General features: G+C 37.0%; 1 long non-coding RNA gene across 1 annotated transcript in view; it reads left to right on the forward strand.

The window, feature by feature from the left end:
• Nucleotides 1-4,243: 4,243 nt before the first annotated feature.
• Nucleotides 4,244-10,280, forward strand: part of LOC129349996 (uncharacterized) — an 8,042-nt gene continuing 2,005 nt past the window's right edge. Inside the window, exon 1 of the long non-coding RNA XR_008603180.1 lies at nucleotides 4,244-4,428. This is a non-coding gene — a long non-coding RNA (uncharacterized LOC129349996). The remainder of the gene's footprint in view (nucleotides 4,429-10,280) is intronic.

Consider the following 10,280-nt stretch of genomic DNA (forward strand, 5'->3'; position numbering starts at 1 on the left):
AGAACATGTTGTGTTTTCTGTGGAGGTTGTGTTCATTGGAATAAGTAACAACATTAATGGATGTATCTAATGACCACCAAATCCTAATGAGTCAGAATTTGTCACTGATCAGTCACTTGTTCTTCATAGTGTTTCATGAGAATGGAAATGCTGTTATTTAAACACCTGCCAAAGTATTCCAAACAGCCTCTGTGGTGGTTCACGTAGGTGTTTTCAGCACCACATTTTGCTATGATGGCACACACACACACAACCACACGCTTATGCCGACTCACAAAGGTGAATACAACACCAGCTACTCTGCTGCAAATGATAATTATCAGCTCCATCACACTCAAACTGGAGGTTTCATTGAAACTTTATTTTCTTATTCCTTTAATTTTTTTTGATTAAAGCATTCATCAAAGTAACTGAAAAGAAAAGAGCTAAACTGCAAGATTTTTAAAAACCAGTTTCCTAAATAATGTTGTACAAGTATCTACCAAGCATAATAATAATATACAATGAAAATAATACTACAAATTTCTAACAGACACTCTCAATATTAGTCGGAATCAACATAATCTTTCAATGTGATGATCCTGAAAGAGGCTTCACCTTTTTATCCTGATGCTACAAGGAATCCTTCCCCCTTACACTGGTTTCTTTTAGATCTCACTGTCAATCAGGTAATCCCTGGAAAACTCCTGCATCTGTGTAAACTAAACATAGACTTTACAGAAAAATATCTAGAGTGTTACTTTTTTCAGTGTTGCTCAACTTTAGTATTACAGAAACAAACTAAATCATGTAATCTAAACATCTTCAACACTGTATTACTACCAAATTGTCCAAATATAAAGGCAACATTAAACGTCTGTGACAAAACTGATTATTAACAAGAATAACAAGAAAAGCACTCAGACAGCGCAGTACTCCGTCAAGGCTGCTAAGTCTTTGTATCATTTCTGATGGCTGAAATCTTGAAAAAACAAACAAAATGACCTTGCGCTGACCACAGGCGTGTATTATGCATGTGTAGATTATGTATGGATACCAAATCGCATGACCTAAATATGTAGCAGATGGTGGGAATTGATGGGACTCAGAAACACCTCCACAATTTAATCAATTCTTCCTTGTATCTTTTCCGACGGATAAGTCCCGATAAGTCCGCAGCGGTCGATTTGTAGTAGGATCGCAATCATGTAATTGCCAGCAGATAGATGTAGTTTTCACTTGTCATCGTTACAGTGACGCCGTGCCACTATCTCACAATGATACAGAAATCTTTAACAAATCCGTGGATCCAGACTACAAGCTGCATCACTGCCAAAATCTATTCAGTTGGTCTTTGTGTCATTTCTGACCTTCCCTGAAAATTTCACCCAAATCCATCCCATTTTTGAGTACTGTCGCTAGCACACAAACACACGGAAAGACAAACAGACAAATGTATGCTGATTGTCACATTACGGCACCATTCCTTGGTGGAACAAAAAGTGCAGTCGATATTTATGACAGATTATGGTCTCTTGTATGAGCCTTAAGAATGTTACAGGTAATAAGATTAATGAAGCCAAATGTAGAACATGAAGTCAGAATTGAATGGTCTTATTGTAAACCGTGGTATTGAGAGTGAAGCCTCGAGACGATTCCAAGGAAGGGGAGACAATAACATGTGAATGGATGGCGTGAGGATCCAGGGGAGCGTGATGCTTGATGTTGGGTGGTTCTGAGTGTGACATGTGGCCTGGTGTGTGGCTGACTGACTGTTTGGAGCCTGAGGAGGTTGTGCGTGATGTCTGACACTGTGAGTTGCAGGCTGGAGTTTGGTTGTGGCAGCAGGTTGACAAGAAGACGACTGGAGCTGTCTGGTACCTGAGACAGAAGGAAACACACTGGGAAGTTCAAGTAAAAGCAGAGTTTGGCTGACAATAGTACCATGGGAGCAGGTAGAACAATCTGGCGAGGAGTGGAGAGATGAGCTGGGGTTCAAGTACTGCAGCTGGATGATTAGCGGATAGATCTCTGATGTGTCAAGTGGTTCCTGGCAGAGGAACAGCTGGCCACGCCTAGACATAGACACAAGATGTAGCCTCACAACAGGCAAATGAGACAGATGACTTAGCAGAGGGAGAGGAAGTATACAGCAGAAGCACAACAAACAGAGACAAGATGCGTGGAAACTGATCAAAACTTGAACTGTGCACTCTAAGAAATTTCCCCGTAAATTCACAGTAAAGAGCTGGCAGCAAAAGTTGCCAGTAGAGCGCTGTTATTCTACAGTAAACCTACCGTATCCTACAACAACAGTTTATTACTGTAAAAAATATTACAGTATTATGATGTTTAGAGTTTATGCTTACAGTATATTACTGTCAGTATTTTGGTGCCATTATACTGTTATTTTACTGTTTGTACTGTAATCTTCATAAACAGTTTATTACTGTAAAATTGATATCAGAGAATGTGAAGATATGAAGTGATAACATTGCTGAAAACTAATGATTGAAAAATGTCACATCTCAAAATGAAAGCCCCGGGAAATAGCATAGCATAGAAATGGCTCAGACAAGAGATGACTTTTCAACATTCAGCTTTTATTAAAACCAATTCTATATCAAACATATTTCAAAAACTGACTTATTTAACCCATTAAATTTTAGTAACATACAATCATTTCCTCATGGTGAATAGGTTCCCATTGTGCATGTTCTAGTTCAGGTACACTGAGTTTGGATTTCCATTTTTCCTGAACTGTAACGAAAGATATCTATATATCATTTAAATTATTTAATACTGCATTGAACACATTCAGCAGCTAACAAATTTCAAGTAATTCAAGTCTTGCAAAATCAAATCTACAAAAAAAAAAGAATGATGTTTAACATGTTGTCAACAATCTGTTTAAAAATTGCACATCACATTTCAGGTACCCTGCCTTCAGAATCAGTCTTTCATATCTCATGATCATGTTCAATAAATACCACGTCATGGAACAAACCTGGAACTTCAAAACTGAGACACATGGACTGAAGTATTTTATACTGAACCAAACACAATACTGAGACTTGTTACCTTAGAATGACAGCATGAACATCTGGTTGCAGACTGGGCTTTTCCTTTGTGAAAGTCAGGTTCTGTGTGGAGAGGTGCTGTGGGTTTACATGAAGTCCCACTCAGAGTCCATGAGTCTTTTTATAAAGGTGACTACATGGGGATTTACAGTAGATGCCTTTTTCTGGAGCAGCTTCCCAGACCTCTTGGACATCACCTTCTCCTGGCTGGCCTTTGTTCCCCTCTCAGGGTTGATACCAAGGAAGGGCCTACAATGAAATGACAAAGAAAGAGTATATTAGGTGTGGTAGGCAAACATCCCTTAAACTCAATATGGAACTCTGTCACATTCATCAAAAAAACTAACAAACAAACTAACAAAAAAACAAAACAAAACAGGAAACTAAAATTATTAAGCAAAACAGAGGCTTCCACTTATAACAGCTATTTAGTTCAGTACACATTTAAATCTAATTTTTGCAGCCATTTGCAAAACAAGCAAATTTACTTTTCCTAAGTGGAGAGAAAAGCAACATGACACATCCTACAAACCTTTTTTAAAACTTGAAATACATGGAGGACTAAAAGTGCCAAAATTAAATAAATAAATACATCATTAAATAATTAAATTAATTAAAATTGGAATTAAATATGTCATTAATGAATTAAAATTGGAATTAAATACATAAATGTGTTATTGAATATGTAATTAATTCATTAAAATAGCAATTCATTTTAGGTAAAAAAAAAAAACATATTATTATTTCACTAATTAATTCATTATTTCATGGTCCTTGTGTTGCAGTGGATCATGAATTTATTTTATCTGTCAACCTCGCCCGTCAAAGTCGGCGGGCAGATCCTAACACCTGATTGGTTACTCTGCTTGTGAGCACATTCCAATACACTGGGTGGCGCTATTCACCTCCTCGTTGGTTTGGATTAAACAAAACTTTATTGGCAACCGCTAAAGACTCGGTCCTCTACCCCAAATGTTGATACAGCGCGGTGCAAGACAAAGTTTCCTTTGGCGTTTCCTTTAGCACCTACTCGGCGCGGTACGACTCGCCACTACTGTACTGGACTCGGCTCATCTCGGTTTAGATGTTTTTCCATCACATTGAGTACCACCTCATCGTGGGTGGAGTCGTCATAGCACGGCGGACCGAAGGTCCTTTACCGTCATTTGTGTGCGACACAACAATGGACATGGAGGCGATGGTTCACCTGCTGCTCGGTCTGTGGCTTTCTGTCAGATTCAAAGTAATAGAAGAGTCGGAGAAAGCTGAGAGCGGCGAGTCGAAACACTCAGGAGACACACAGGAGAGTTTGGGAGGCGATGCAGCAGCATCAAGCTGAAGACAAGAGGATATGAACTATGATATGAGGGTAAGCTAATGCTAGTTCGCTAGCTATCATATATTAGTCCTGTGAACGACCCTGTAATGGCTGCAGTTCATCGCTATTAGGTATTAAAATATGTAAGTGAGGTAAAATTGGCAAGATATTCACAGATTCGGACTTCTGGCATCAATAACTCATGAGATATACGTTGTAAAATCATAAACAATGCCTCTTTCCCATCGTTGTAAGCTAGACAAAGACAAACAAACACTCTCACATTCACACCTACGGGCAATTTAGAATGACCAATTAACCTCAGCATATTTTTGGACTGTGGGAGGAAGCCGGAGTACCCGGAGAAAACCCACGCATACACAGGGAGAACATGCAAACTCCATGCAGAAAGATCCCAGGAAAGCCGGGACGGAACCAGGGATCTTCTCGCTGCAAGGCGAAAGTGCTAACCACTACGCCACTGTGCAGCCCCGCTGTCTTTCAAGCTACAGAAATAACATTGATGTCTATGCGCAGCTGGCTGTGCAACGAGTGAACAGGGACCGTCTGCAAATAGCAAAACCGCTGCAACAGCGAAGAGAGGCACTAGACAAATATTCAATTACTTAACTTTTATACACTGTAGTGTCACCAAATTTACTGCAGCCATCATTTGTCTCCTGCTGGTCATACTACAAGTCTTGGTTTGACACTAAATACAAAATCTGAATTTTAAGGAATTTTTATTATTTTATTATTATTTTATTAGTCATAAAATTCAATAACTTCACTCTTGTCTACTGTAGTGTCACCAAAATCACTGGAGCCTTCAATTGTCTCCTGCTGGTCAAACTACAACTCTTGGTTTGATACTAAATAAAAAATCGGAATTTTAAGGAATTTTCATTGTTTTAGTATTGTTTTATTAATAATAAAACTCAATAACTTCACTCTTATATACTGTAGTGTCACCAAAATTATTAGAGCCATCAGTTGGCTCCTGATTGTCATACTACAACTCTTGGTTTGACACTAAATTAAAAAAATCTGAATTTTAAGGAATTTTCATTGTTTTATTAGTCATAAAATTCAATAACTTCACTCTTATATACTGTAGTGTCACCAAAAATCACTGGAGCCATCAGTTGTCTCCTGCTGGCCATACTACAGCTCTTGGTTTGGTAATAAATTAAAAATCTGAATTTTAAGGATTTTTTTCTTATTTTCTGATTATTTTATTAGTAATAAAATTCAGTAACTTCCCTCTTATGTACTGCAGAAAGATTACACTCTGTCTAACTATCAGTTGGCTCCTGTTGATCATACTACAGCTCTTGGTGTGATATTTAACTATTTTTCATGATTTTAAGGATTTTCTTTTATTAGTATTGAAATTGTTGTTATATAGTTCAAATATTTTTTGTTGTAACAGATAAAAGTGCTCATCCATTTTTTTGGTAGATTGTGGAACATTAATAACCAAAAGTAACTGAATTTTATTTTATTTGGGTTGTTTATTGCCATGTGAAGTTGTGCACACTAATTAATGTGCATGCTTGTGTGTGAAGTTTAAGGATTATGAGTAAATTAGCTTTGATGGCTCTTGTCTTGATATATGTGGTGCTATATTTTTAGATCCACAGTGCACCTGTTTGTCCAAATACATGATATTGAATAGTAATGGAACTTGGAATCCTCACCAAAGAGAGGATCAGATAACACTAATATACCAAACTAAACTGTTTAGCCTGTCTCCTCAAGTACTGACGATTGGGAAGAAAGACAATAAGATGCCTTGTTACAAGGCTGCAGCGTTAACTGATTCATTTAAACCATAATTTTAAACAGCTAATAATATTTTCCAAGTTAAGGACTGTACGGACAATACTTGGAAGAAAAAACCTGAAGGTATGATCAGTAGGACCTTTTGATGGTTGAATGGAGTTTATTTTTTTGCAGTGTTTAAGAGTAAAGTGACTGAATTTTATTTACTACAACAATTCCTTAAAATTCAGATTTTTTAAATTTAATATCAAACCAAGGGTTGTAGTATGACAATCAGGAGCCAACTGATGGCTCCAGTAAATTTGATGACACTACAGTACATAAGAGTGAAGTTATTGAATTGTATTACTAATAAAAATAATAATAAAATAATAAAATTCATTAAAATTATGAAAAAAATGTTTTTATATCAAACCACGAGTTGCAGTATGGCCAATAGAATTCAATTGATGGCTCCAGTGATTTTGGTGACAATACAATGTATAAGAGTGAAGTTATTGTATTTTATTACGAATAAAAATTCCTTAAAATTCAGATTTTTAATTTATGACCAAACCAAAAAACGTCATAGTATAGCATGTCACTCTAAAAACGTCATAGTATAACGTCACTCAAAAAACATCATATTATAACGTGTTGCTCTAAAAACGTCATCGTATAACGTCACTCAAAAAACGTCATAGTATAACGTGTCGCTCTAAAAACGTCATAATTTAGCATGTCACTTAAAAAACGTCATAGTATAGCATGTCGCTCTAAAAACGTCATCGTATAGCAAGTTGGTCTAAAAATGTCAGAGCATGTCATCCAAAAAACGTCATAGTATAGCATGTTGTTCTAAAAACGTCATAGCATAGCATGTCGTCCAACAAATGTCATAGTACAGCATGTCGCTCTAAAAACGTCATAGTATAGCATGTCGCTCTAAAAATGTCACAGTATAGCATGTCCCTCTAAAAACGTCATAGTATAGCATGTCGCTCTAAAAACGTCATAGTATAGCATGTCGCTCTAAAAACGTCATAGTATAGCCTTTGGTCCAAAAAACGTCATAGTATGGCATGTCGCTCTAAAAATGTCATAGTATAGCATGTCGCTCTAAAAACATCATAGTATAGCATGTCGCTCTAAAAACGTCATAGTATAGCATGTCGCTCTAAAAACGTCATAGTATAACATGTCGCTCTAAAAACGTCAAAGTATAGCATGTCGCTCTAAAAACGTCATAGTATAGCATGTCGCTCTAAAAACATCATAGTTTAGCATGTCACTCAAAAAACGTCATAGTTTAGCATGTACTTCTAAAAACGTCATAGTATAGCATGTCGTCCAACAAATGTCATAGTATAGCATGTCGCTCTAAAAATGTCATAGTCCAGCATGTCGCTCTGAAAACGTCATAGTATAGCCTTTGGTCCAAAAAAGGTCATAGTATAGCCTTTGGTCCAAAAAACATCATAGTATAGCATTTCGCTCTAAAAACGTCTTAGTATAGCATGTCGCTCTAAAAACGTCATAGTATAGCATGTCGCTCTAAAAACATCATAGTATAACATGTCGCTCTAAAAACGTCATAGTATGCCATGTCACTCTAAAAACGTCATCGTATCGCATGTCGCTCTAAAAACGTCTTAGTATAGCATGTCGCTCTGAAAACGTCTGAGTATAGCATGTCGCTCTAAAAACGTCATAGTATAGCATGTCGCACTAAAAACATCATAGTATAGCATGTCACTCTAAAAACGTCATAGCATGTCGCTCTAAAAACATCATAGTATAGCCTTTGGCCCAAAAAACATCATAGTATAGCATGTCGCTCTAAAAACCTCATAGTATAGCATGTCGCTCTAAAAACGTCATAGTATAGCCTTTGGTCCAAAAAACGTCATAGTATAGCATGTCGCTCTCAAAACGTCATAGTATAGCCTGTCGCTCGAAAAACGTCATCGTATAGCATGTTGCTCTAAAACGTCATAGTATAGCATGTTGGTCTAAAAATGTCAGAGCATGTCATCCAAAAAACGTCATAGTATAGCATGTCGCTCTAAAAACGTCATAGTATAACATGTCGCTCTAAAAACGTCATAGTTTAGCATGTCGCTCTAAAAACATCATAGTATAGCATGTCGCTCTAACAACGTCATAGTATAGCCTTTGGTCCAAAAAACGTCATAGTATAGCATGTCGCTCTAAAAACGTCATAGTAGAGCATGTCACTCAAAAAACGTCATAGTTTAGCATGTCCTTCTAAAAACGTCATAGCATAGCATGTCACCCAAAAAACGTCATAGTATAGCATGTCGCACTAAAAACATCACAGTATAGCATGTCGCTCTAAAAACGTCATAGTATAGCCTTTGGTCCAAAAGAACGTCATAGTATAGCATGTCACTCTAAAAACATCATAGTATAGCATGTCGCTCTAAAAACGTCATAATATAGCATGTCGCTCTAAAAACGTCATAGTATAGCCTTTGGTCCAAAAGAACGTCATAGTATAGCATGTCACTCTAAAAACATCATAGTATAGCATGTCGCTCTAAAAACGTCATTATATAGCATGTCGCTCTAAAAACGTCATAGTATAACATGTCGCTCTAAAAACGTCATAGTATACCATGTCGCTTTAAAAACGTCATCGTATCGCATGTCGCTCTAAAAACCTCTTAGTATAGCATGTCCCTCTGAAAACGTCTGAGTATAGCATGTCGTTCTAAAAACGTCATAGTATAGCATGTCGCACTAAAAACATCATGGTATAGCATGTCGCTCTAAAAACATCATAGTATAGCATGTTGCTCTAAAACGTCATAGTATAGCATGTTGGTCTAAAAATGTCAGAGCATGTCATCCAAAAAACGTCATAGTATAGCATGTCGTTCTAAAAACGTCATAGCATAGCATGTCGTCCAAAAAACGTCATAGTATAGCATGTCGCTCTAAAAACGTCATAGTATATCCTTTGGTCTAAAAACGTCATAGTGTAGCATGTCGCTCTAAAAACGTCATAGTACAGCATGTCGCTCTGAAAACGTCATAGTATAGCCTTTGGTCCAAAAAATGTCATAGTATAGCATGTCGCACTAAAAACATCATCGTATAGCATGTCGCTCTAAAAACGTCATAGCATAGCGTGTCACTCAGAAAACGTCATAGTATAGCATGTCACTCTAAAAACATCATACTATAGTATGTCATTAAAAAAAGTCATAGTATAGCATGTCGTCCAAAAAACATCATAGTATAGCATTTCGCTCTAAAAACGTCTTAGTATAGCATGTCGCTCTGAAAACGTCATAGTATAGCATGTCGCTCTAAAAACATCAGAGTTTAGCATGTCACTCTAAAAACGTCATAGTTTAGCATGTCCTTCTAAAAATGTCATAGTATAGCATGTCGTCCAACAAATGTCATAGTATAGCATCTCGCTCTAAAAACGTCACGGTTTAGCATGTCGCTCTAAAAACGTCATAGCATAGCATGTCACCCAAAAAATGTCATAGTATAGCATATCACTCTAAAAACATCATACTATAGCATGTCGTCCAAAAAATGTCATAGTATAGCATGTCGCTCTGAATACGTCATAGAATAGCCTTTGGTCCAAAAAACGTCATAGTATAGCATGTCATCCAAAAAACATCATAGTATAGTGTGTCGCTCTAAAAACGTCTTAGTATAGCATGTCGCTCTGAAAATGTCATCGTATAGCATGTCGCTCTAAAAACGTCATAGTATAGCATGTCGCACTAAAAACGTCATAGTATAGCATGACGCTCTAAAAACGTCTTAGTATAGCATGTCGCTCTGAAAACATCTTAGTATAGCATGTCACTGTAAAAACGACATAATATAGCATGTCGCACTAAAAACATCGTAGTATAGCATGTCGCTCTAAAAACGTCATAGTATAGCCTTTGGTCCAAAAAACGTCATAGTATAGCCTTTGGTCCAAAAAACGTCATAGTATAGCATGTCGCTCTCAAAACGTCATCGTATAGCATGTTGCTCTAAAACGTCATAGTATAGCATGTTGGTCTAAAAATGTCAGAGCATGTCATCCAAAAAACGTCATAGTATAGCATGTCGTTCTAAAAACGTCATAGCATGTCGTCCAA

The sequence above is a fragment of the Amphiprion ocellaris genome, chromosome 11 (assembly GCF_022539595.1).
Source record: "Amphiprion ocellaris isolate individual 3 ecotype Okinawa chromosome 11, ASM2253959v1, whole genome shotgun sequence".
Classification (NCBI taxonomy): Eukaryota; Metazoa; Chordata; class Actinopteri; family Pomacentridae; genus Amphiprion; species Amphiprion ocellaris.